Source organism: Salvelinus alpinus, chromosome 19, assembly GCF_045679555.1.
Source record: "Salvelinus alpinus chromosome 19, SLU_Salpinus.1, whole genome shotgun sequence".
NCBI lineage: Eukaryota > Metazoa > Chordata > Actinopteri > Salmoniformes > Salmonidae > Salvelinus > Salvelinus alpinus.
Window position 1 is genome coordinate 51,438,039 of NC_092104.1, and position 27,709 is coordinate 51,465,747.

General features: G+C 39.6%; 1 long non-coding RNA gene across 2 annotated transcripts in view; it reads left to right on the forward strand.

Moving 5' to 3' along the window:
• The first annotated feature begins 707 nt into the window (after positions 1-707).
• The window catches only part of LOC139545797 (uncharacterized), a 31,866-nt gene continuing 4,864 nt past the window's right edge, over positions 708-27,709 (forward strand). Inside the window, exons 1-4 of one of the 2 annotated variants that reach the window (XR_011669142.1) lie at positions 708-1,038; positions 1,254-1,351; positions 1,759-2,896; positions 13,650-13,794. This is a non-coding gene — a long non-coding RNA (uncharacterized lncRNA). The remainder of the gene's footprint in view (positions 1,039-1,253; positions 1,352-1,758; positions 2,897-13,649; positions 13,795-27,709) is intronic. The other variant, XR_011669143.1, reaches the window with a different exon arrangement.

Below are 27,709 nucleotides of genomic sequence, written 5' to 3' on the forward strand. Positions count from 1 at the left end.
TGAGCCCTGTGGCAGCTCCACGTACCAGACTGCCCATACGTCTCCTCACTCCAGTGATGATCCATGGCAAGATGCCTCCAGTGATGATCCATGGCAAGAAGCCTCCAGTGATGATCCATGGCAAGAAGCCTCCAGTGATGATCCATGGCACGATGCCTCCAGTGATGATCCAGAGGCAGAGAAGCCTCCAGTGATGATCCATGGCAAGAAGCCTCCAGTGCTGATCCATGGCAAGAAGCCTTCAGTGATGATCCATGGCACGAAGCCTCCAGTGAGGAGTCATGGCACGAAGCCTCCCACGACAGCCTCCAGTCCGGAGCCTCCAGCGACGGTCCCCAGTCCGGAGCCTCCAGCGACGGCCTCGAGTCCGGAGCCTCCAGCGACGGTCCCCAGTCCGGAGTCTCCAGCGACGGCCTCCAGTCCGGAACCTCCAGTCCGGAACCTCCAGCGACGGCCTCCAGTCCGGAGCCACCAGCGACGGCCTCCAGTCGGTCCCCAGTCCCGAGCCTCCAGCGACGGTCTCCAGTCGCTGCCAAAGCAGCAGCTACTCTTTTTGGGGTCCAGCAAAATTAAGGCAGTTTATACAATTTTAACCCTTTCATGCGTGAGTTCCAAATCTCTCTAATGGTCGCCGGGGCATGAATATTTTTATGCGCAACGTTCTCTCCATTCCAGAATGTGATTGTTACGTAACAGTACATTTATTCCGCCCTGCCCTCAAACCAAGGCACGCAGCCTGTTTTTATTTATAAGCTGTTTTCAACTTGTCAATTTTATATTATTTTCTAACAAGTATTTTATTTTCTAATAACAGTTTGAATTGAGGTGTGTTCCGCCTTATTCATTCACATAAAAGTAGTCATTTGTACTTTTGCGGACATTTCTGACACTGACAAAATTGCAGGTCAAGTCTGCAGACATTTGCTCATCTGCCGTCCTGCATACACGTGTCCATATTGTCCGTCTGTTGCCTGCATCGCAATCAAAGTTGTTTTCGTTACCAATAATACCTTTGGAAATGTGTGCGTTTCTATCAAAGTAAGTGCCTTATTACGTTATAATAGTTTCTGCATGTCGTTTCTAATGTAGCATAATGTTTTTGTGTATATTCCTTATAACCGCGGACACGCGATGTAACGTTATTCATTTCATAACATTTATGGTGTTTAGGTAGCTAGCTACATTCTTCGATTAGCGCTGGAAAACAATGCTAATTGCGTCAGGGAAGTATTAGCATGTGTTGTATTTTGAAGCTACCCTGGCCTTATGACTCCCAAGTGGCACATCGTCTCAGTGCTAGAGACGTCACTACAGACGCCCATCTTCAAATCCAGACTGCGTTTCAATCAAAGTAAGTGCCTTATTACGTTATAATAGTTTATGTGTGTCGTGTTATACCGTTTCTACTGTAGCTCTCTGTGTGTATGGAGCATAATATGTGTGTATATTTCTTATAATCGCTGACACGCGAGGTAACGTTACTCATGTCATATCCTTTTATGGTGTTATATTCAATCGTGCTAATATGTAGCTAGTTACATTCTTATATTAGCTCTGTAAAACAATGCTAATTGCGTCAGAAGTATTGGCATGTTGTATTTTGAAGCTACCCTGGAAAAATTTATAAATATCATATACCACTTGGTCGTTTTCTGAGTGCATTCCACAAAGCTGTTTATCATGTCAGCCTTATCCACTGCCCTCATTTTGAGATTATAGTCAAGCACGCAGTCTGGTTTGATGTTTCTCTCCCGTCAGGTGGTCCACCTTCCCTGTGGCCGACATGGTTGCTGTATGGACAGTGGAGAGGACATGGACGTCTCGTTTGTCATGGCACTTTACTGCCAGCTGTTGACATTTCTTATTTTGTATAACGGGTCATTTAGGTTGGCAGTAGCATTGTTGATGAAATGCAGTCATAGCAGCAGAACTAGAAAGCAGTCTTGGGAAAAGAGGGTGGCAAAGACGTGAGTTGCAAACATAGGATCTCTGCTCCAGTATTCTCTTAGGGAGTTCTTCTTTACTATCCCCATGAGAAGGACTGTCACCAGGAAGGTATACATTTCACTAATTGTGGTTGTCCCCCCCACTCCTGGCTCTCTCTTCTCCCTTAGCTCCAAAGCATAGCGATTGGTCTCTACTATGTCTCCCACCAGCTCCTCTGTCAGAAACAACTTGAAGCACTCTGCCTCAGATGGAAATGGCAAGGGGCGTTGCACTCCAGACTGGGACTCATCAACACAATCAGCAGCGCCAGGAGGGGTGAAATGGCTGGCAGCCTTCCAGCTACCACAGAACTCCTGTACTTCATCCTCTATTGGTCTGCCTCCATCACCACCAGCATCTCCAAAGGGAACTCGGACTTTGTCAGTGGATTAGGGGTCCTCAGACAACTGGTCCTCTGTCACTGTCAGAATCTGATTCCTGACTTTCAGACTCAGACTCATTGTCAGAATTCTTTTAAATCTCCAGAATTTCCGCATTTGTGAGTTGTCTCCTTTTGAAAGACATTGCTAATGCTAATGCTCATTAGCTACATACATAAACAACAACACTGAATGGCTCAGAGTGGGAGTGAGAGGTTACGTGATTGACTGCCTGCACGCACCATTTGTATCAATAAATCACTATCAGAAAATGTTTTGTGTGGTATTATGGATATATTTACTATTTTATTCACGTTTTTCAATTACCGGTGATAAATCATGCATTCCGATTTTTGCATAGATTGTAATGGGCACATAGAATGTGTGTAAAATATTTTTTGGAAAGGTTGTACTTATTATGATGAGCTGAGCTAATTCCAGCTGTGTGTGGAGCCATGTTTGTTGACATACAATGCATTCTGGGTTTCACTTCATCGTCTGTCGGACCAAAGAGGCTATAACAAAATGAGGTGAGTAAGGGTTCACTCATTTTTTGAGAACTGCAGGAAGTGAATGTGGGATGTGAACGATGGTAGACGACACCTCTTCAATATGCATATTATAAACAGACCAAACTCATCTTGTCTTCTCTTATTATATTTGGTTTCTGTGAGGGAAAAAATGCCTGGCTGCACGCTGAAACTAATCGTCAGATTACTTTCGATTTCTAGAAAGTGTTTACTCAATTATTTTGATCAACGGTGAGTTCACCCGTGATGTGATTAATTATACATAGTAATTGCTATTAGCTAATTCATATTGTAGTTTGTCAGCCGAGAGTTAGAAAATATGACCGCTTGTGTTGCGTCAATCTTTCCAATCTTTCCTCAGTTAGCACAATTGTGGCCTACATTTTTCCGGTTAGGATGGTTGTGTTATGCTATAGATACTTCTGTGAATATCTGAACATTGCATCCAAAAATAAACTGCTCACATTCTGGACATAACTTTGTAAGGACTGTGTTTGTGTAAATAGTTTCTGAAAAAAGTGTGGCCAGCTCAAATGCAGATTGTTGCGTCATTCGAAATTGGCCGTTCTAAATCCACTTTAATAAATGGCCACTATTCTTTACTATCTATTGCATCTTGCCGCTCTGTCACTGCTCATCCATATATTTTTAACTTACATATTCTCCCATTCCTTTACTAGATTGTGTGTATTAGGGTTTGTTGTGGAATTTGTTAGATATTAGGTTTTGTTGTGGAATTGTTAGATATTACCTGTTAGATACGGCTGCACTGTCGGATCTAGAAGCAAAAGCATTTTGCACACTAGCAATAACATCTGCTAACCATGTGTATGTGACCAATAAAATTTGTTTTTGATTTGACCTGTTAACCTATTTTTGGCGCATGAACTGCTAGCGGGACACCTACGTCAACATCAGATGAAATTGCAGAGCGCGAAATTCAAAATACAAAAATAGTAATATTAAACATTCATGGAAATACAAGTGTCATACATCATTTAAAAGCTTAACGTCTTGTTAATCCAACCGCGTTGTCAGATTTCAAAAAGTCTTTACGCCGAAAGCATACCATGCAATTATCTGAGGACAGCGCCCCACACCAAAATACTTTTTCAACCAGCACAGGCTTCACACAATCACAAATAGCGATTAAATAAATCACTTACCTTTGAAGATCTTCCTCTGTTTGCAATCCCAAGCGTCACAGCTACACGATGAATGGTCGTTTTGTTCGATAAAGTCGTTCTTTATATCCCAAAAATGTCTGTTTAGTTGGCACGCTTGATTCAGTAATCCACTCGTTCAACATGCATACAAACGAATCCAAAAAGTTACCAGTAAAGTTCGTCCAAACAAGTCAAACAATGTTTCTAATTAATCCTCAGGTATTCTAATATCTAAATAAATGATCATATTTAAGATGGAGAATAGTATGTTCAATAGGGAAGATAAATAACGAAGAGCGCGCACCTCATTCACGCGCCAACAAGACTACATTTCTAATGAGAGACACCTTGGAGTTTTTCCAACTACTTGCTAATTTTTCAAAAAACTTGCCTGAAACCCTTTCTAGAGACTGTTGACATCTAGTGGAAGCCATAGGAACTGCAATCTGGGTACTATCTATTTGTATATCCCATAGGCAAGCATTGAAATGGCCTGTGACCTCAAAACAAAATTTCCGGATGGATTTTCCTCTGGTTTTTGCCTGCCATATCAGTTCTGTTATACTCACAGACCTTATTTTAACAGTTTTAGAAACTTCAGAGTGTTTTCTATCCAATGCTACGGGGTGAACAGGCAGTGGCTCGGGTGGTTGTTGTCCTTGATTATATTTTTGGCCTTCCTGTGACATCGGGTGCTGTAGGTGTCCTGGAGGGCAGGTAGTTTGCCAACGGTGATGCGTTGTGCAGACCGCACCACCCTCTGGAGGGCCTTGCGGTCGTACCAGGCGGTGATAACACACAGACATTATTTTAACAGTTTTAGAAACTTCAGAGTGTTTTCTATCCAATGCTACCAAGTATATGCATGGGCCTGAATAACAGGCAGTTTACTTTGGGCACGTCAGTCATCCGAAATTCCGGACAATAACCAGTATGCTAATGCTGTTAAGGCTCCATTGAAATTGATGAGGAATTAAAAAACTGTATGGTTGAAAGAAATGGGGCAAAAGGAGTGGCTAATAAGTCTGGCTGCACATCCAATGACTGGGCGCACTGACCAGATCCACACACTGGGCGAAGTCCATGTCAGCACATTCCTGCAGCGGCTGTTGAACGCGATGGCATTCTAAGTAAGGCAGCAACGTTCGGGCACACACTTGGTTTCTGACTCTACTAGACCTGTCGGGTACAGCTGATCATTTAGGGCATTTAAGGTTTGAAAATAATATTTTAATTTGTTTTCTTTTTGTTTTAGTAAATTGTTGGATTCAGTGGTTAAAATTGGTATTTTGTACAAATGGTTTTAATTGCTGCCTACATGGGTTATGGCTCATTGCATAGTCTCACTTATCAAAAACAATCTCATCTCCTTACCCCAGAGATACCGCTAAATTCTACTTTGACTGATGGTATAGCAGCTTTAATCTTTCAGATGGATCTGATTGTGTTACCATTTGACTCCTACTGTGACATGCTCAAACAAAAAATCTCATCTAGAGGTTTGGTCTGGCTAAAAACTGTGTTTGTTGTATCAGATGACTGTAGTTTGGATTAGTTTAAAACATCTACGTGCAGAAAGATTTTAGGGAGCAACAAATCAAGGTGTTTTATTATTCTTCTGCTTTTGGTGTTAGGAAACATTCACCCAAACCCAGGCCCATTGGCTATGGATGAACTTCCAACTCCAAATTATTTAAAAACTAGATCAGGGTTGGGACTGATGCATATTAATGTGAGGAGTCTGATGCCGAAAATGGACATGATAAAAGTCTGCAGACCCAGATGTCTTAGTTCTGTCTGAGACCTGTCTTAAGAAATCTGTTCTAAATAAGTCTATAGGCTTGGATGGTTATAATGTTTATCGATGTGACCGACGAAGTAAGGGGGAGGTATAGTCATCTATATTAAAGACATATGTGGTTACTGAACTAAGGTCTTTATCTAAACCAAAACAGTTTGAGCTTTTAGCATTGAAACTGTAGTTATCGAAAGCTGTGAACTTAGATTTAATAGGATGTTATAGACCTCCATCTGCAAAAGTAGAATCCCTGGATGCTCAGGCTGAACTGATGCATGGTTGGGGGGGAAATGAAATGGTGCTCATGGGCAATTTAAACTGGGACTGGTTATCTCCAAACTCTGAGGCCAGAAGAGGACTGTACATTACACTGAATTTTCCTCAAATTATAAAGGCTGTCTCAATCCAAAAGACATCTCTAAATCAACACTTATTGATTTTATTCTAACTAACAATCCGCATAAATACTGGTATTTTCCCTAATGATTTAAGTGATCACTGTGCAGTTGCTTGCATTACAGACACTAACATCCCCAAAGTACCCACTCCATTCATAGTCAAACAAAATTTTACGCAGTTCTGTGAGCAGGCATTCCTGCATGAACTTTGTGCAAGCAACTGGGATAGGATTGTGCTTATTCCAGACATCGAAGAGGCATTCTCCTATTTTCTACTATCTGTGATAAACACGCTCCTCTCAAAAAATACTGAGTAAGAGGTAGAGACAATCCCTGATTTACAGAGGAATAATCTGATTTGTCCAGAGTTTTTAAGGTAGTCAGATGTGCAGCCAGACTTATTAGCCACTCCTTTTGCCCCATTTTTTACTGACTTACTGCAAATTGAGAAATTATGTGACTAAACTCAACAAAAAGAAGAAGCTGTATTATGAAGCAAAGATCAATGATATAAAGAATGATGGAAAAAACTTTTGAGTCCTTTAAATGAAATTATGGGCAGAAAGACAAATTCAACTCCATCTTTCATCGACTCAGATTGCTTATTCATCACAAAACCATACTTCATTGGCAAGTGGTCAAACGTAGGCAGGGAATGCCAACAACAAAGAGTGAGCCATCATACTGATGTATAAAAAAACAAATAATGAAAGAAAAGCATTACAAGTTTGAATTTTGAAAAGTTAGTGTGGGAGAGGTGGAAAAATTACTGTTTTCGATCAATAATGACAAACCTCCTGGCATTCACAATTTAGATGGGAAGCTACTGAGGATGGTAGCTGACTCTATAGCAACTCCTATCTGTCATATATTTATTCTGAGCCTAGAGGAAATTATTTGTCCTCAGGCCTGGAGAGAAACCAAAGTAATTCCGCTACCCAAGAGTGGTAAATTGGCCTTTACTTGTTCTAACAGCAGACCTATCAGCTTGCTTTTGGCCTTAGCAAACTGTTGGAAAAAATGTTGTTTGACCAAATACAATGCTATTTCTCTGTAAACAAATTAACAACAGACTTTCAGCATGCTTATAGAGAAGGGCACTCAACATGTACTGCACAGACACAAATGACTGATGATTGGTTGAAAGAAATTGATAATAATAAGATTGTGGGAGCTGTACTGTTAGAGTTCAGAAAACTTTTGTGTTATGGTTTTTTAACCTCTGCCATATCGTGGATCAGTGGTATAAAGTACTTAAGTTAAAAAAAGTGCTACTTAGTAGTTTTTTTGGTGTATCTGTACTTTCCTATTTATATTTTTGACAACTTTTACATTTACTTCACTACATTCCTAAAGAAAAGTATGTACTTTTTACTCCTATACATTTTCACTGACACCCAAACGTACTCGTTACATTTTGAATACTTAGCAGGACAGGACAATGGTCTAATTCACACACTTATCAAGAGAACATCCCTGCCTCTGATCTAGCGGACTCACTAAACATATGCTTTGTTTGTAAATTATGTCACAGTGGTGAGGTGTGCCCCTGGCTATCCGTAAATAAAAAATGGTGCCATCTGGTTTGCTTAATATGAAGAATTAGAAATTATTTATACTTTCACTACTGAGTAAAAATTGAGCAATTACATTTACATTTGATACTTAAGTATATTTAAAAGCAAATACTTTTAGACTTTTACTCAAGTAGAATTTTACTGGGTGACTTTCACTTTTACTTGAGTCATTTTCTATTAAGGTATCTTTACATTTACTCAGGTATGACAATTGGGTACTTTTTCCACCACTGTTGTGGATACAGAGCTATTTATCTAATATAACTGAGAGGGTTTTCTTTAATGGAAGATTCTCTAATGTCAAACATGTAAAGTGTGGTGTACCACAGGGCAGCTTTCTAGGCCATCTACTCTTTTCTATTTCAGCAACCACAGCTAATGAAGTCACTAAAACCCTGAACAAAGAGTTGCAGTCTGTTTTGGAATGGGTGGCCAGTAATAAACTGGTCCTGAACATCACTAAAACTAAGAACATTGTATTTGGTACGAATCAAGTTCTCGACCTCAGCTAAATCTTGTAATGGATGGTGCAGCTGTTGAACAAGTTGAGGCGACTAAATTACTTGGTGTCATCTTAGATTGTAAACTGTCATGGTCAAAACATATAGATTGAAAGGTTGTGATGATGGGGAGAGGTCTGTCCATAATAAAGAGATGCTCTGTTTTTTTGACACCTTACTCCACAAAGCAAGTCCTGCATGCTCTAGTTTAATCTTATCTTGATTATTGTCCAGTCACATGGTCAAGTGCTGCAAAGAAATACCTAGTTAAGCTGCAGCTGGCCCAGAACAGAGTGGCACGTCTTGCTCTTCATTGTAATCAGAGGGTTAATATTAATACTATGCATGCCAGTTTGACTTGGCTAAGAGTTGAGGAAAGACTGACTGAGTCCCTTCTTGTTTTATAAAAAACAGTAATGTGTTGGAAATTCCATAATGTTTGCATTGTCAACTTACACACAGGACTGACACACACACTTACCCCACAAGACATGCCACCAGGGGTCTTTTCACAGTCCCCAGGTCCAGAACAAATTCAAGGAAACGTACAGTATTATACAGAGCCATGAGGGAATGGAACTCCTTTCCATCTCATATAGCACAAGTGAACAGCAAACCTTAATTGATAGATCTACACACACACTAGATGTTAATGTCTTTAAATGTATGTAAATTGTAAAGTATTTTGTCTGTAATGTCTATTTCGTTATATGTCGGACCCCAGTAAGACTAGCTGTCGCCATTGGTGTCGGCTAATGGGGATCCAAATAAATAAAATAAAATCAAGTGGCCAGGCTGAATCAGATGCCGGACTACAACACAGTGGATGATATGAATGAAAGACTGATGACACAAGTAGGTCATTGACCCCTTACAAAAAATGTACCATGGGAGTACAATAGCAATTGTACCATGGTAGCTAGTACAATGAAATAAATGTTTTTGGGGTCACTACCAGGGCAGGAAAATAGCATGGTACAGGTGCAAATACCATGGTATTTTCCTGCCATGGTAGTGACCCAAAAAACATTTATTTCATTGTACTAGCAACCATGGTACAAAAATGTACTAGCAGTATGTAGTGAAACATGAAAGAATGGTAGTTGTTTACAATGTATTATGATGTTCAGTGTCCCACCGTTTTTCGGGTAAAGTGACCAAAAATGTAGTAATTTATGATGCTCACATAATGCAACATTGACAACTCGCTCTGCAATGGCAAAGCATAGGCCTAGTACACTCTTAAACCCAGTTAGCTCATAGGGAAAAAAACACTGTTGTGGAATATCTAATCAAAGGGAAGAGAGACTGCAGATTCGTTCAAACAACACTTTATTATAAGATTTGCAAAAATGAAGCAAATCAACCATCACCGAGAACGGCTCAGAGTTGAAAGCTTAACAAACATAGCCGGGTCTCTGCTACAACCCCTTTCTGTATACGTGGCAGTCAGCAGATAGTGTGTAAAAGGTAATTAGTTGTCTGTGCAGACTTAAGGTAGCACAAGGTTGATAGCCCGAGGGCTCAACCGTCTAACTGCATTCACAACAGCAAAACAATATATTGTACTCCTTTCTGCAAGTTTCCATACATGTGACTTTCTGTAGATAGTAAACCCATGGGATGTCACATACTGCGGCCGCACCCAAGCAGACCTTAGCTATAGGCCCAGTCTTATGACTAAGTCCCACACAGACAAGTTTGTATCAGGTTAGAAAAATCACAAGCATTTAAATGAGACAATTCTTTAAACAGTAAAACACGGGATGGCATGACTAATTATGTAATTTTCCATGATATGTCCTCCATTTTGAGACTAACTCTCAACTTAATATAAAATGACTTACAAGCATTTCCATTAACCTTTACCTAATACCCATCCCGGATCCGGGATCCTCCTCATCAAAAAAGCTGACTAGCATAGCCTAGCCTAACGCGACAGGGATATCATATAATATAATTTTCATGAAATCACAAGTCCAATACAGCAAATGAAAGATAAACATCTTGTGAATCCAGGCATTTTTTTTACAGCGAAAACACAATATGTATTTCTATTAGCTAACCACAATAGCCAAACACACAACCGCATATTTTCACCATGTTTCCACCGCATAGGTAGCTTTCACCAAACCGACAAAATAGAGATATAATTAGTCACTAACCAAGAAACAACTTCATCAGATGACAGTCTTATAACATGTTATACAATACATTTATGTTTTGTTTCGAAAATGTGCATATTTGAAGTATAAATCATAGTTTTACATTGCAACCACCATAAAAAATAGCATCAAAGCAGCCAGAATAATTACAGAGAGCAACGTGAAATATATAAATACTCATCATAAAACATTTATGAAAAATACATGGTGTACAGCAAATGAAAGATAAACATCTGGTGAATCCAGCCAATATTTCCGATTTTTAAGTGTTTTACAGCGAAAACACAATATAGAAGTATATTAGCTTACCACAATAGCCAAACACACAACCGCATTTATTCACCGCAAAGGTAGCTTTCGCAAAAACCAGCAATAAATATAAAATGAATCACTAACCTTTGGACAACTTCATCAGATGACAGTCTTATAATATCAAGTTATACAATACATTTATGTTTTGTTCGAAAATGTGCATATTTAGATCTGCAAATCGTGGTTATACATTGTGAATATGTAGCAACATTTTCCCAGAATGTCCGGAGATATTTTGGACACTCACATAATCTGACCAAAGAACTCATCATAAACTTTACTAAAAAATACATGTTGTACAGCAAATGAAAGATACACTGGTTCTTAATGCAACCGCTGTGTTAGATTTTTAAAAATAACTTTACCATAACATACAGCTTGCGTTATTGTGAGACAGCACTCACCAAAACGGCGGAGAATAGGAGTCAGTATTTTACACAGAAATACGAAATAACATCATAAATGGTTTCTTACTTTTGCTGAGCTTCCATCAGAATGTTGTACAAGGAGTCCTTGGTCCAGAATAAATCGTTGTTTGGTTTTAGAATGTCCATTTCTTCTGTCGAATTCGCGCCACAATGCTAGCCAAGGTTGCTCACATTCCCATCCTCTCTTGACGCAAAGAACGGAAAACTCCAAAAGTCCCAATAAACGTTGAATAAACTGATAAAACTCTGTTGAAAAAACCTACTTTATGATGTTTTTCTAATATGTATCAAATAAAATCAGAGCCGGAGATATTCGCCGTGTATACCGAACGCTTTTCAGAAGACAATGTCGAGGTCCTTCGCGCGCCTTGGAAAACTGACAAAATGGCTGACCTGTCACTCCAAAAGCTCTTATTCGACCTCAGATCAAGCTAGACACCCCATTCCACCTTCCACTGCCTGTTGACATCTAGTGGAAGGCGTATGAAGTACATGCATATCGATAAATATAAGCCAGTTGAATAGGCAGGCCCTGGAACAGAGCCTCGTTTTCAGATTTTTCACTTCCTGTATGGAAGTTTTCTGCCAAATTAGTTCTGTTTTACTCACAGATATAATTCAAACAGTTTTAGAAACTTGAGAGGGTTTTCTATCCAATAGTAATAATAATATGCATATTGTATGATCTAGAATAGAGTACGAGGCAGTTTAATTTGGGCACGATTTTTTCCAAAGTGAAAACAGCGCCCCCCTATTGACAAGCATTAACATGAGGAAAAAGAGGGAAAAGGAAAGACTTTCGTACACTTAGTACATTACAATTGTAAATGACCTCCGTTGTCATTGGGTTTCAACCCTTCACATGGTGCAATTCATTCTCAGAAGGGGGAAAGGAACACATGAATTTAAACATCAGTACATACTTTATCATCACACACAAGGCAATAGCTTTGTGGAGACTGTCCATATTGCCACATGGTCACCATGATGGTAGGCCCTTAACCCTACCTTGGGAGAACCATTCACATAACCCTTGCTGTGAGCATGGCCTATGGACATGCTACACCTTTAACTCAATGTTTTTTCCTCTGTGTTATGGATTATCATAGTCTTCAACAGACATGTAATCAGGCATAGGAAATAAATCAGGTAAATAGGGTTCTGAAGCGTCTCTTTCAGGGGTCAGTAATGGCATGGCAAGAATAGTCTCAACGGCTTTGCTGTACAATTTCTTAACACAAGTTATAATGTATTAATTGTTATAATTGTAAAAAAGATAACTAAGCCATAAATCAACCAATCAAGTTAATTTTTTTATTTTATTTTATTTTATATAGCCCTTCGTACATCAGCTAATATCTCGAAGTGCTGTACAGAAACCCAGCCTAAAACCCCAAACAGCAAGCAATGCAGGTGTAGAACCAATGAAATATTGTAGCTCCCATAACACCAAATAATGACTGAACCCATCCAAATGGATTCCAATCACCACTGAGCTCTTTCAGATGTTCCACTACAATAGTAAAGTTACCCTCACGCTGGGGTATGAATGCACAGCAATGGTCACATATCATTTGGCACACTCTAATGCAAACATTCGGTCCCCGTATGTACTTAGCCTCTGGCTTCAAATGCCTTTTGCACAATGAATCATTCTATCTAACCTATAACATAGTGATAAACATACTAAAACATGCTCAAGTCAATTGTACTGTATCATCCAGAAAGCCATATGTTTTGATGCGCTTTAAAATGAGAATTCTGATAATATGGTAAAATAAAACCCCTACTATCAATTACAGTCTTCAATGCTTCACGTTGAGTCTATCACTCAAAATCAACTTAGCACATACCAATACAGTTAGAATGTGTATTTACAAACAGGGGACCATATCTAAAGTCCCTGGTTCGAATCCAGGCTGTATCACATCCAGCCGTGATTGGGAGTCCCATAGAGCGGCGCACAGTTGGCCCAGCGTCGTCCGGGTTTGGCTGGGGTAGGCCGTCATTTGAAATAAGAATTTGTCCTTAACTGACTTGCCTAGTTAAATAAAGGTTAAATAAAATAATTGACAGTTTGAACTACTTATTACCAGCATTAACTATTTTCATTACAGCCCCCATTTATCCCTGTCTTACATTGTCGTGAGTGGCATGTTAATGACAGATAGGTATCTCAATGCATTCTTAATCTAAATTACTGTACATTTTGCAGTGCGCAGACCTCCGCAGTCAACCTGATACCCCAAATAAATAATTACGGGCACTGTTGACCACCCCCTCCTCCCAGCACTCCTCCTTCTGGCATGTCTTTGTGTTCTTCTTCATATGTTCAAAGTGGATGGCCCTTGATAATGCCTCTCACCTGTCCTTTACAGTCCATTATGTCTTGTCCATTTTTCCTACCAGTACATCAGCAGCATGAAAGAAGTTGACAGGATTTCTCTCCATGCTCACTCCACGTGGACTTATGTCGCACTCCTGAGAGACAAGGCAGTTGATAGCTTCGACTGGATGCTGTGTGCAGGTTGCTGGCTTGGACTCAGATCTCACGGTAGGAGTGGTGAAGGACAAGGTCATAGTAAACGCCATTTCTTCATCCGGTTAGGGGGGGTTGAGGTCCACACTGTTTGGTCAAATGATCCTTTTCCATGCATCTAGATACCATCTGTAGTCACCTTCGCCATAATCTCAAAAGAGGACAGATCAGAACAACAGTTTAGTTCAGTTCATTTCTGTTTCAGGAAATCCAGACAAGCATTGACTGTATGACAAATTACTTATACCAATTATTCTTAATACAAAACTCTTTGTAAGACAAATGTCAGAAAGAATAACAACACATTCTGTTCAAACAATTGTTCAAATTGGCTTATACTCCCCTTATCACATTGTCGACCTCATCGCAGATTCGCAGGGTCAGGAAGTTAGAGGACTAATCCTTAGGGAGTAATCTCGATCATCCAGCAGACCCAATCTGGTGAGATTTGTATCAAAACAAAATAAACAAACAACGCAACAATACACTCGTTCATATAGCACTCGATACACTTCTATATATCACTCGAGGTGTGTAAATTTCAATCCCAAAACCTCAAATGATGGTAATTGCCCCATTTTGACACATGACTCACAACGTGATTAAAAAAACAACAACACAGCAAATCAAATTATAATTACTACCCTTAATAACTCAAAAAGAAAAAAAATTGTACTCATAACTTAATTCAAGGAATAGAAAGATTGACTAGAGATAGGTCTATCCTTCTCGTGGTCCGAATCCCACATATAACTATTAATTTTAAACTTCTCCGTAATGATCAGTATTACAAATAACCTTCAATTCAGTATTACATATGACCTTTAAATCATCATCTAATGTCTCTCAGCCTTCCAGTGAGGGTGATCAAACCACACTGGAAAGTCAGGACAGAGGTCAGAGATCATTCAAACCCTTCAAATAAGGGTTTATTTTTCTATTAGATTAATTATGTAAAAACAGTCAACATTTCATACATTTCGTATCCCAGGTTACAGTAAGTTTCTTCAGTACATTTCTTATCAAAATAATTCACGTGTTCAATTAAAACAAAAAACAAAAATGTGTAATACATTCTTTAACCCATGAAAAACCCACTAAAACCAATAGAAATAGACCACAAATCAGACATGGTATTAAAAACTCTTAACAAATATGTCATAATGTAAGGTAAAAACAAACAGAATTGTTAAGGGGAGCTCCCTTAACATACAGTGGGGAGAACAAGTATTTGATACACTGCCGATTTTGCAGGTTTTCCTACTTACAATGCATGTAGAGGTCTGTAATTTTTATCATAGGTACACTTCAACTGTGAGAGACGGAATTTAAAACAAAAAAATCACATTGTATGATTTTTAAGTAATTAATTCGCATTTTATTGCATGACATAAGTATTTGATACATCAGAAAAGCAGAACTTAATATTTGGTACAGAAACCTTTGTTTGCAATTACAGAGATCATACGTTTCCTGTAGTTCTTGACTAGGTTTGCACACACTGCAGCAGGGATTTTGGCCCACTCCTCCATACAGACCTTCTCCAGATCCTTCAGGTTTCGGGGCTGTCGCTGGGCAATACGGACTTTCAGCTCCCTCCAAAGATTTTCTATTGGGTTCAGGTCTGGAGACTGGCTAGGCCACTCCAGGACCTTGAGATGCTTCTTACGGAGCCACTCCTTAGTTGCCCTGGCTGTGTGTTTCGGGTCGTTGTCATGCTGGAAGACCCAGCCACGACCTATCTTCAATGCTCTTACTGAGGGAAGGAGGTTGTTGGCCAAGATCTCGCGATGCATGGCCCCATCCATCCTCCCCTCAATACGGTGCAGTCATCCTGTCCCCTTTGCAGAAAAGCATCCCCAAAGAATGATGTTTCCACCTCCAAGCTTCACGGTTGGGATGGTGTTCTTGGGGTTGTACTAATCCTTCTTCTTCCTCCAAACACGGCGAGTGGAGTTTAGACCAAAAAGCTCTATTTTTGTCTCATCAGACCACATGACCTTCTCCAATTCCTCCTCTGGATCATCCAGATGGTCATTGGCAAACTTCAGACGGGCCTGGACATGCGCTGGCTTGAGCAGGGGGACCTTGCGTGCGCTGCAGGATTTTAATCCATGACGGCGTAGTGTGTTACTAATGGTTTTCTTTGAGACTGTGGTCCCAGCTCTCTTCAGGTCATTAACCAGGTCCTGCCGTGTAGTTCTGGGCTGATCCCTCACCTTCCTCATGATCATTGATGCCCCACGAGGTGAGATCTTGCATGGAGCCCCAGACCGAGGGTGATTGACCGTCATCTTGAACTTCTTCCATTTTCTAATAATTGCGCCAACAGTTGTTGCCTTCTCACCAAGCTGCTTGGCTATTGTCCTGTAGCCCATCCCAGCCTTGTACAGGTCTACAATTTATCCCTGATGTCCTTACACAGCTCTCTGGTCTTGGCCATTGTGGAGAGGTTGGAGTCTGTTTGATTGAGTGGGTGGACAGGTGTCTTTTATACAGGTAACGAGTTCAAACAGGTGCAGTTAATACAGGTAATGAGTGGAGAACAGGAGGGCTTCTTAAAGAAAAACTAACAGGTCTGTGAGAGCCGGAATTGTTACTGGTTGGTAGGTGATCAAATACTTATGTCATGCAATAAAATGCGAATTAATTACTTAAAAATCATACAATGTGATTTTCTGGATTTTTGTTTTAAATTCCGTCTCTCACAGTTGAAGTGTACCTATGATAAAAATTACAGACCTCTACATGCTTTGTAAGTAGGAAAACCTGCAAAATCGGCAGTGTATCAAATACTTGTTCTCCCCACTGTACATACTGTAGTGGACTTCGAAGAAAGAATCCTACTTAAGACACATCAGATAATACAGTGTTCCATTAAGTGGAATATACACCTTCTAAAGTAAATAATCCCAGAGCCCCTTTCTGGTAATCCTATCATTTTAACCTGTTGCATTTATTTAAAATATAAAACCTGTTTTAACAAATCTAGGACCTTCAAAAAGTTGGCGTCATCAGTTCAATATTCATCAGCTCGATATTCAATACTAAAACACATTCACATTCACTAGATACTTTCCACTGTCCCACGTAATGGAAACAGATTATGGTTTTAGCCTTCCTGTTGTGTTCGTTTCATGTTAATTCTGTGTTCCCTGTCCAAAATGACCGACCCATTATAGCTGATTAGAAATCCATAATAATCCATATATTATCATCTAATGTTGTGTTTGATATTTTTATGAACTTAAGTTCTTGTGAACATTACAAGTTTTGAACTGCTATTTGCTATTTATGGCCAGTAGGCCTCACATACAGTATATCGTTTGGTCATTGTGCTGCCACAGAATGAATTGTGAGCAAGGCCTCAAAAAAGCTTTATATACCAGAGCTGCGAGAAAAGTTCTATATATTTTGGAAACAATGTTGTGATTGTTTGTGAGAATGCCAACAGGTGTGTTTCCCGTGGGGGAAAGATTCTACTGGGGAAAGGTTGCCGTGGGGGTTGCCATGGAAGCCAAGAAGGGGAGTGAAGTGTGTGTGTGTGTGTGTGTGTGTGTGTGTGTGTGTGTGTGTGTGTGTGTGTGTGTGTGTGTGTGTGTGTGTGTGTGTGTGTGTGTGTGTGTGTGTGTGTGTGTGTGTGTGTGTGTGTGTGTGTGTGTGCTCAAATACACATGTATGTGGGGGTCATGTGTCCATCTGATGAACGTGCATGAACTCAATTTTATACACTGATTGTAGTCTCACCCATTAATTTCTGATGACCGTTCACCACAGGTGTACGTACACAAGTTAAATAAAACACCCAAAACGTTATGAAAATCATAATTTATTTTGTGTGTTTAGATGCCCTGTGTGGACAAAGTCATGGAACCTTATGACAATCAGATTAAATTAACTACATTTTTCAGAGAGAAAACTTGTAAATCGATCCAATTAGACCGGAACACAGCAGGAGGGTTAAATTACATTACATTCTGCTCAAATTCACTGGTGTTACCTAAACTACAAAACCGAGCAACATCAATCAGAAACGGTCAAAGAACTTTTCCAATTCAACTATTCAGACCTCTGCTTCAAATGTCCCACTACGTCCCTTACAGCCTGATATAGCCCAGCGAGCACGACTCACTTTCACCCGCATACTAAAACATGGTATTATTAGAGTCTATCCAAAAACCACTAATAACTAATAACATATTTCCATTCACCTTATTAGAAGGCATTGTTTTCATTTCAGTCTACCCAAACAATATTACTCTGTATTTTTAATACCAACCTCTATAGGATATTCCCTTTCTGCTTCACACTTATTAAACATGTATTATTATAAGATGAACATGTAATGTGCCAAATCCACAAAATACATCAGCCAATTCTTAAGGAAAAATATACATTTCGTTGGGAGTTAAAATAGTTCACAATACTTGAGCCTCTTTCTGCCCACAACTTCAATTCAGTCAGTAACACAGACCCAATGCTAATGAAGTTACCAGTATATCCCGCAAATAATCAAATTATAATGGTTTGTAGTCTTAACATCTGGCACATAATAATGACATAATTACCAGAAAGTAGCCTTAAAGTTCGTCCAAGTGTTTCATTGCAAAGATTTTACATGAGCAAAGGGGATTTAGCAGTCAACGAGTTGAATCGATAGTCAATGATTTGGAAACAGATCTGGCGAGGTCAATAAAAGCAGAATATATTTTCCCTTGCGACATAATGAAATTCCTTTATTACATCACATTTGCTCCGCAATGATTTTTAATTTGATGGAAACCCTCATTCGTTTTTTTACGTCGTTACAAGTTATGTCTACATTCAAGTTATGTCTACAACTCTTACTGCGGAAAAAATAATAATTTTCAAGCCATATGGGCTATTTTATTTAATTGTATTACCCGGACATAGAAAATCCCTTAAGCATTTATAGTTTCATTGGTTAGGGTAAGGGAATTCACCATACTTTCCTGTCATAAATTTTGCCAATATTGCCCCTACACTCACTTTTCGAATGACCAATGGCCCCACACACTACGCTTCGGTATTTTCCCACTACCCCCGCATTATCCATCTTGATAACAGGTTTCAAACCTGCCATCAAAACATACGTACACATTTTATCAATATACTCACATACCCAAGCTGTGTTCAAATACCATACTAATAGACTATATACTACATGCTTAATGAGTATATACTTCATACAATATACTATTAGTTCATTTTAGTATACTGTAAACAAACAGTAACCTTTCAGTTGAGCTTTGCATGTCTACCGGAAGTTGATGATGTTGCTATGCAGCCTCTTGCTAGCTTGTTAGCATAACAAATTACTAGTTAAACATTTGACTTCTTCATGTGTTTTGGAAATTTGGACTTTAAAGTGCCTTTAAACGGGGCATTGTAGTAGGTGCCAGGCATACCAGTTTGAGTGTGTCAAGAACTGCAACACTGCTGGGTTTTTCCCACAACAGTTTCCTGTGTATTTTAGCAGAGCTGGTTAGGCTTTTTCCATGTTTATCCAAAGCATTGGTGACGAACTGTGCTGCTGGCAACAATTTAATTACGTTCTTTCCCTGACGTTTACTGACACCGGCCATATTCTGCCTCGCCTGGTTCACCAACTACTTCTCTGATAGAGTTCAGTGTGTCAAATCGGAGGGCCTGTTGTCCGGACCTCTGGCAGTCTCCATTAGGGTGCCACAGGGTTCAATTCTCTGGCCGACTCTCTTCTCTGCATACATCAATGATGTTGCTCTTGCTGCTGGTGATTCTCTGATCCACCTCTACGCAGACAACACCATTCTGTATACTTCTGGCCCTTCTTTGGACTCTGTGCTAACTAACCTCCAGATGAGCTTCAATGCCATACAACTCTCCTTCCGTGGCCTCCAACTGCTCTTAAATGCAAGTAAAACGAAATGCATGCTCTTCAACCGATCGCTGCCCGCACTTGCTCGCCCGACCAGCATCACTACTCTGGATGGTTCTGACCTAGAATATGTGGACAACTACAAATACCTAGGTGTCTGGATAGACTGCAAACTCTCCTTCCAGACCCACATTAAGCATCTCCAATCCAAAATTAAATCTAGAATCAACTTCCTATTTCGCAACAAAGCATCCTTCACACATGATGCCAAACATATCCTCGTAAAACTGATCATCCTACCGATCCTCGACTTCGGCAATGTCATTTACAAAATAGCCTCCAACACTCTACTCAACAAATTGGATGCAGTCGATCACATTGCCATCCGTTTTGTCACCAAAGCCCCATATACTACCCACCACTGCGACCTGCATGACCTCGTTGGCTGGCCCTCGTCGCCAAACCCACTGGCTCCAGGTCATCTACAAGTCTTTGCTAGGTAAAGCCCCGACTTATCTCAGTTCACTGGTCACCATAGCAGCACCCACCCGCAGCACGCGCTCCAGCAGGTATATTTCACTGGTCACCCCCAAAGCCAATTCCTCTTTGGTCGCCTTTCCTTCTAGTTCTCTGCTGCCAATGACAGGAACGAACTGCAAAAATCGCTGAAGCTTGAGACTCTTAGCTCTCTCACTAACTTTAAGCACCAGCTGTCAGAGCAGCTCACAGATCATTGCACCTGTACATAGCCCATCTGTAAATAGCCCATCCAACTACCTCATCCCCATACTGTATTTATTTATTTATTTTGCTCCTTTGCAACCCAGTATCTCTACTTGCACATTCATCTTCTACACATCTATCACTCCAGTGTTTAATTGCTATATCGTAATTACCTTGCCACTATGGCCTATTTTATTGCCTTACCTCCCCTATCTTACCTCATTTGCACACACTGTATATATACTTTTTCTTCTAGTGTATTATTTAGTTTATTGCATGTGTAACTCTGTGTTGTTGTATGTGTCGAACTGCTTTGCTTTATCTTGGCCAGGTCGCAGTTGTAAATGAGAACTTGTTCTCAACTAGCCTACCTAGTTAAATAAAGGTGAAATATATATATTTTTTAATTCAACGGGTGTTGAGCCTTCGTAAATTCATCATGTTATTCTGCGCTCTGGTACATTCATACGAGAGTGCTCTGAAATCCAAACAAATACCCAGAGCGAATTTACAAAGCACCCCATTTAACAATGTCCATTGAGAACGCACAATGTCTATACCATTTAGCTAAGCTAAGAATGGCGTGAATAATCAATCAATAAAGATTGGATAGCATAGTTAATATACTGACAAGTTTGATATTTTAGTAGCCGACTAACATTAGGGAGCTAGCTAACATATATTACCAGTACATACTGTACTGCTGTAATGTTATTCTATGCGGATGTCATATTTAGTTAAAGCAATGAATTTGTATCCGCTCTCGCATATTTCCCATCAGCAGGAAAAATGCTTCCCAATTTTATCCATCAATTTTTTTCATATTCAAGCCGAGTTGTTAGAATACCCTTTTGCTTCTTTTAGTGCCTCTATGATTTTGCTATAGTTTACCTCGTCCTGACCATGGCCAGAGTGTTTAGATTTACTCACTCACCGCTCTAATATATGCCAATTTAACAATTTTCTAAGTTAGTGAAACCCACTTCCCTGGAGAGTAGTTATGGTATTTGTGCCTTTCAATTGGTAACGGTTTTGATACCTTGTATTAGAACCAATACTGGAATGTCTGCCAATTTACTACTGGAGAATATGTTGGAAGTAATGTCTTATACCAGTCTCACGCTTCAAATATCACTGATGTTGACAACACATTAATTCATCAAAATTAGGGTCCATCATCTGTCCATAATATAAATGTCTTGTCAATGGTGAGACATTTGCGCTGCAATGTCAGCCAGTCTGTGACACAAAACTGTCTTTCTGTTTCCAACAACTGTGAGCAGTTGAGAAGATATCTTATAAGTCCTATGCATAGTACCAGTCACATGTAATCCCCAATTTACAGAGAAGATCTCTTCCTGCCAAATTTACAGAACAACATGCAATGAATTGATGTTTTATGCATGTGCTATCAATTCTAACAGGTAGGGGCATTGTGAGCAACTCTTTCATAGTCACTCCACATTGCTGACTGATTCATTTGACATGGGAGGTTTGGACATGGGAATTTATGACAGACATTGCAATGCCAGTTAGAGACAGTTGACGCCCTTGGACAGCATGTGAGAAGAATGAAGGGAGTCTTGACACCTTGAAAATGTAAAATAGTTTATCTGGTGTGAGAGAAATTACATATTTATCAGATTTATTTGATATTAATGGTTAACAATTCATATTTAACTAATAGTAAGATATTTCTGTTCTACTAAGGCTGTGTCTTTAGGGTCTCCACTTCCTACAGCTAATCTGGGCATATGGTCACAAGAGATGGCTTGAGCTGACAAACGAGTTAAAGACTGCATTCCATAGACAAGATGTGGTGGGTGTAACTGAGATAGGGATAGCTTGGAAGAGTAGAACGTAATCTCGAATTGTCTCAAAATCATCCTTGCATCTGGGAGACTAATCAAGGTGGGGGTTAAAACAACACAGTATCTACTAAAAAATCTACTTGAATATCTACTAGAAAATCTATTATCTCACTGTTGACGAAGAGACAAACCATCGGCTTCTCAAGGGGGTTTGACAAAAAATCTTTCAATGCTGTCCAAGGGAGTCAACAGTCTCTAACTCGCGTCAGTCCATATGTGGGTTGTAAAGGATTGTTTTCGTTGAAGGTCCGGTTTTCCAACCTTCCCCCACTGCCCTCTGTTTTCTTGGGTTTGGACACGTTCTAGTGAAATTTCCCTCTTTTCCACAGTTGTAACAAGCAAAGTTAGGTGGTGGACAGTCATTATCATCATCATCCCTGTTTCTCCTTATTTTCTTATCATTCTCCGTTTATACAAACACACACTCAGACACAAACACACAAACAACAGTATTTGGTTAGGAAGTTCTTTCTCTCTTATAATTTGAAAAGAGTCATTTCTTCTCCATCAAAATATTTTCTAATTACTCGATGTAATTTTAAGTGTTGTACCGACATGGTGGTTCCTCCTATGCACATTTTCATGTAGGGTTTAAATGTATAGCTGGTTCCCCAATCATAACCAACTGTTTTACCAGTACACTGATTAATTATGTTTATATATTGATATATACACCACCGTTCAAAAGTTTGGGGTCACTAAGAATTGTCCTTGTTTTTGAAAGAAAATAATTTATTTTGTCCATTAAAACACCATCAAATTGATCAGAAATACAGTGTAGACATTGTTATTGTTGTAAATGACTATTGTAGCTGGAAACGGCTGATTTGTTATGGAATATCTACATAGGTATACAGAGGCCCATTATCAGCAACCATCACTCCTATGTTCCAATTTCACGTTGTGTTAGCTAATCGAAGTTGATCATTATAAAAGGCTAATTGATCATTAGAAAACCCTTTTAAAATGATGTTATCGCAGCTGAAAACTGTTGTTCTGATTAGAGAAGCAATAAAACTGGCCTTCTTTAGACTAGTTGAGTATCTGGAGCATCAGCATTTGTGGGTTCGATTACAGGCTCAAAATGGCCAGAAACAAATAACTTTCTTCTGTAACTCGTCAGTCTATTCTTGTTCTGAGAAATTAAGGCTATTCCATGCGAGAAATTGCCAAGAAACTGAAGATCTCATACAACGCTGTGTATTACTCCCTTCACAGACCAGCGCAAACTGGCTCTAACCAGAATAGAAAGAGGAGTGGGAGGCCCCGGTGCACAACTGAGCAAGAGGACAAGTACATTAGAGTGTCTAGCTTGAGAAACAGAGGCCTCACAAGTCCTCAACTGGCAGCTTCATTATATAGTACCCACAAAACACCAGTCTCAACGTCAACAGTGAAGAGGCAACTCCGGGATGCTGGTCGTTCATTGGTCCTGTCGCCTGATGCCATGCCGCCGACGTTAGCTTCTGTGCTTACAGACTTTTATAAATAATTAAACTATCAAAACATCATAAAAAATGAACAACAATTATATAATTACACTCCGCTTAACTTGGTGTTTCATATCCTATGCTTTATAACTCGCTCACCGTGATCATAACATTTAAAATATTTTGTTTATCTGGTGCTTCTCTCGTCACTTTTCAGTTGGCTCTCTCGTTCAACTGACTCACTGACTAGGCAGGCTAGCGCGAGAGCCACTGTAGAGTGAGAGCGCGTGAAGCAACCACTAGAGCGGGAAGCACATTCTGCAGGCCGAAACAAGCACAACACCCCTTGACTATAAATACTGTAAATGATTACAAAATGCCAAAGATTAGGCTACCATAAATCTTACATTCTCCCACATTTCAGTTTGGTATTTGGTATTTTATTAGGATTCCCATTAGCAGTTGCAAAAGCAGCAGCTATTCTTCCTGGGGTCCACACAAAATATGAAACATGGCATAATACAGAACATTAATTTATTTTTTTATTTTTTTATTTCACCTTTATTTAACCAGGTAGGCCAGTTGAGAACAAGTTCTCATTTACAACTGCGACCTGGTCAAGATAAAGCAAAGCAGAGTTACACATGGGATAAACAAACGTACAGTCAATAACACAATAGAAAAATCTATATACAGTGTGTGCAAATGTAGTAAGATTAGGGAGGTAAGGCAATAAATAGGCAATAGTGGCAAAATAATTACAATTGATTAATTAAACACTGGAGTGATAGATGTGCAGAAGATGAATGTGCAAGTAGAGATACTGGGGTGCAAAGGAGCAAAAAAACAAAAAACAATATGGGAATGAGGTAGTTGGGTGGGCTATTTACAGATGGGCTGTGGACAGGTGCAATGATCGGTAAGCTGCTCTGACAGCTGATGCTTAAAGTTAATGAGGGAGATATAAGTCTCCAGCTTCAGTGATTTTTGCAATTCGTTCCAGTCATTGGCAGCAGAGAACTGGAAGGAAAGGCGGCCAAATGAGGAGATGGCTTTGGGGATGACCAGTGAAATATACTTGCTGGAGCGCGTGCTACGGGTGGGTGCTGCTATGGTGACCAGTGAACTGAGATAAGGCGGGGCTTTACCTAGCAAAGACTTATAGATGACCTGGAGCCAATGGTTTTTGCGACGAATATGAAACGAGGGCCAGCCAACGAGAGCATACGGGTCGCAGTGGTGGGTAGTATATGGGGCTTTGGGGACAAAACGGATGGCACTGCATCCAATTTGTTGTGTTGAGTGTTGGAGGCTATTTTGTAAATGACATCGCCGAAGTCGAGGATCGGTAGGATAGTCAGTTTTATGAGGGTATGTTTGGCAGCATGAATGAAGGATGCTTTGTTGCAAAATAGGAAGCTGATTCTAGATTTAATTTTGGATTGGAGATGCTTAATGTGAGTCTGGAAGGAGAGTTTACAGTCTAACCAGTCTAACCAATAGACAAGAACAGCCCAAGGACAAAACTAAATAATAAAACATTTTAAAAAGGCACACATAGCCTAGTTATCAATACATACACACAAACTATCTAGGTCAAATAGGGGAGAGACGTTGTGCTGTGAGGTGTTAGTTGGATGGAATGAATTATGAGATGGAACGGAGTTCCATGAAATAAGAGCTCTATATAATACTGTACGCTTTCTTGAATTTGTTCTGGATATGGGAACTGTAAAAAGACCCCTGGTGGCATGTCTGGTATGGTAAGTGTGTGTGTCAGAGCTGTGTGTAAATCGACTATGCAAACAATTTGGAATTTTCAACACATTAAGGTTTCTTATAAAAAGAAGAAGTGATGCAGTCAGTCTCTCCTAAACTCTTAGCCAAGAGAGACTGGCATGCATAGCATTTATATCAGCCCTTAGATTACAATGAAGAGCAAGACGTGCCACTCTGTTCTGGGCCTTTCCTTGCAGCACTCGACCACACAACTGGATAATAATCAAGATAAGACAAAACTAGACAAAAACTAGGACTGAAGGCTATAACTGGTTCTCACAAACGAGCTAGGAAAAGGCTTTAGTAGCATCAAAACGAACAATACCTAACAAAGGCATAAACAGAATGAACTGAACCAAATAAGAAGCTGATGAGACCAGGTGAGTAACTAACACAGGTGAAATCAATGAACAAAAATGAAAGACAGGGCTACGTTCAAGAACACAAAGAAACAAGGCTACGTTCAAGAACATAATGAAACAGAACACAAGGTTGACTAAGAAAATAAATACAGAACCTTACAGAACTACTGCAACTCCATCGTGAAAGGTTCTCATGGGTTGGCTGATTTAAAATAAAATCTGTTATTTGCCAGTACTAGACAGAAAACGAATTTGTTAGCTAACGTTAGCTACTGTAGCTAGCTAGTTTATAAAACAAGCTAGCTAGCATACAATATTATTTATTATTGCCGTTACTTAATGTTATTTAGCCATGTATTATTTGTCCGCTAGCCACCTGATCATGGCATGTCAAAGAGGTTCAAATTTCTTCGCTTATGAAAAAAACTCTTGTCAGAGCGGATGGAGGAATTTAATAACGTACTGGAGGATAAAAAGCCAGACAACATGACTGTCAAAAAGAAGGAAGACACCTGGGCCATTTTATGTGACAAATGTATAGGATCGACACGGATTAAAGAGAAGAGGGAGCCAAATCGGATGAAAATGTGCTGGAATAAAAACGTAAAAGCGAAAGCCAAAAAGGATGCGGCAAAGGAGAGGCAGGGGCTATTTCAGACCGTAGTAAGAGGGGGGTCTCCGTCCAAGGGAATTGGTCCTATCACCCAGAAGATATGCAAGATGATTCCCCAGCAGTCTGCCCCTCTCCATAACCCCTGTGACGATGACGGACAATTTGACCCACCGATATTTAGTAAGCCTAAATAACTGGTAAATATCAATGCCTATAATGCACGTTAAAACTAACGTCAATGCTACTTCACTACAAAGTTACCGTTATCAGGCCCGTTTACAGCATGTTGCATAACATCATCATTCGTACCAAGGCTGGGCATATCATCAGCCCCAATTCAATTGTTGTACAAAATATGCACGTAAATAGCCTACTAATAATGAGTTAATTATTATAAAACTCAACAGGATTCAACCTGTCTCTAATTATTCTCTGATTAATTCATGTTGGTCTCCCCACAGTAGATATGCTGCCATTTTATCAGTTAATTAAACCACCTCAAGTGGCAGTTTAGAATTAATCTCCAATCTAAGTTTATATATATATTTTTTTATTCATTGAGCAACAGGCTTAAAATTAATATAGGTTTAAAGTGAAAACTAAACTTAGATTAGAGGAAGGATTTAATTTAACTATGATTAATTTAAAACTAGGTTTAACATTTGGTGCAACAAGATGAATAGATAAACCTTGATTTAATCCAGTTTAAGAGTTAATCCATGTTGGTGCAACCCACCCTATATGTTTTGACCATGACAGTTTACAATCTAAGATGACACCAAGTCAATTAGTCTCCTCAATTTATTTAACAGCTACGCCATTCATTACCAGATTCAGCGTAGGTCTAGAATTTACGGGAATGATTTGTACCAAATACAATGCTCTTAGTTTTAGAGATGTTCAGGACCAGTTTATTACTGGCCACCCACTCTTTGTTAAGGGTTTTAGTGACTTCATTAGCTGTGGTTGCTGATACGTATATGGTTGAATCATCAGCATACATGAACACATGCTTTGTTTAATGACAGTGGCAGGTCATTGGTAAAAATAGAGAAGAGTAAAGGGCCTAGAGAGCTACCCTGCGGTACACCACACTTTACATGTTTGACAATTAGAGAAGCTTCCATTAAAGAAAAACCTTTGAGTTCTTTTAGATAGATAGCTCTGAATCCCCAATATGGCAGAGGTTGAAAAGCCATAAGACATACATTTTTTCAACAACAAGTTATGTTCAATAATATCAAAGGCTGCACTGAAATGTATCAGTACAGCTC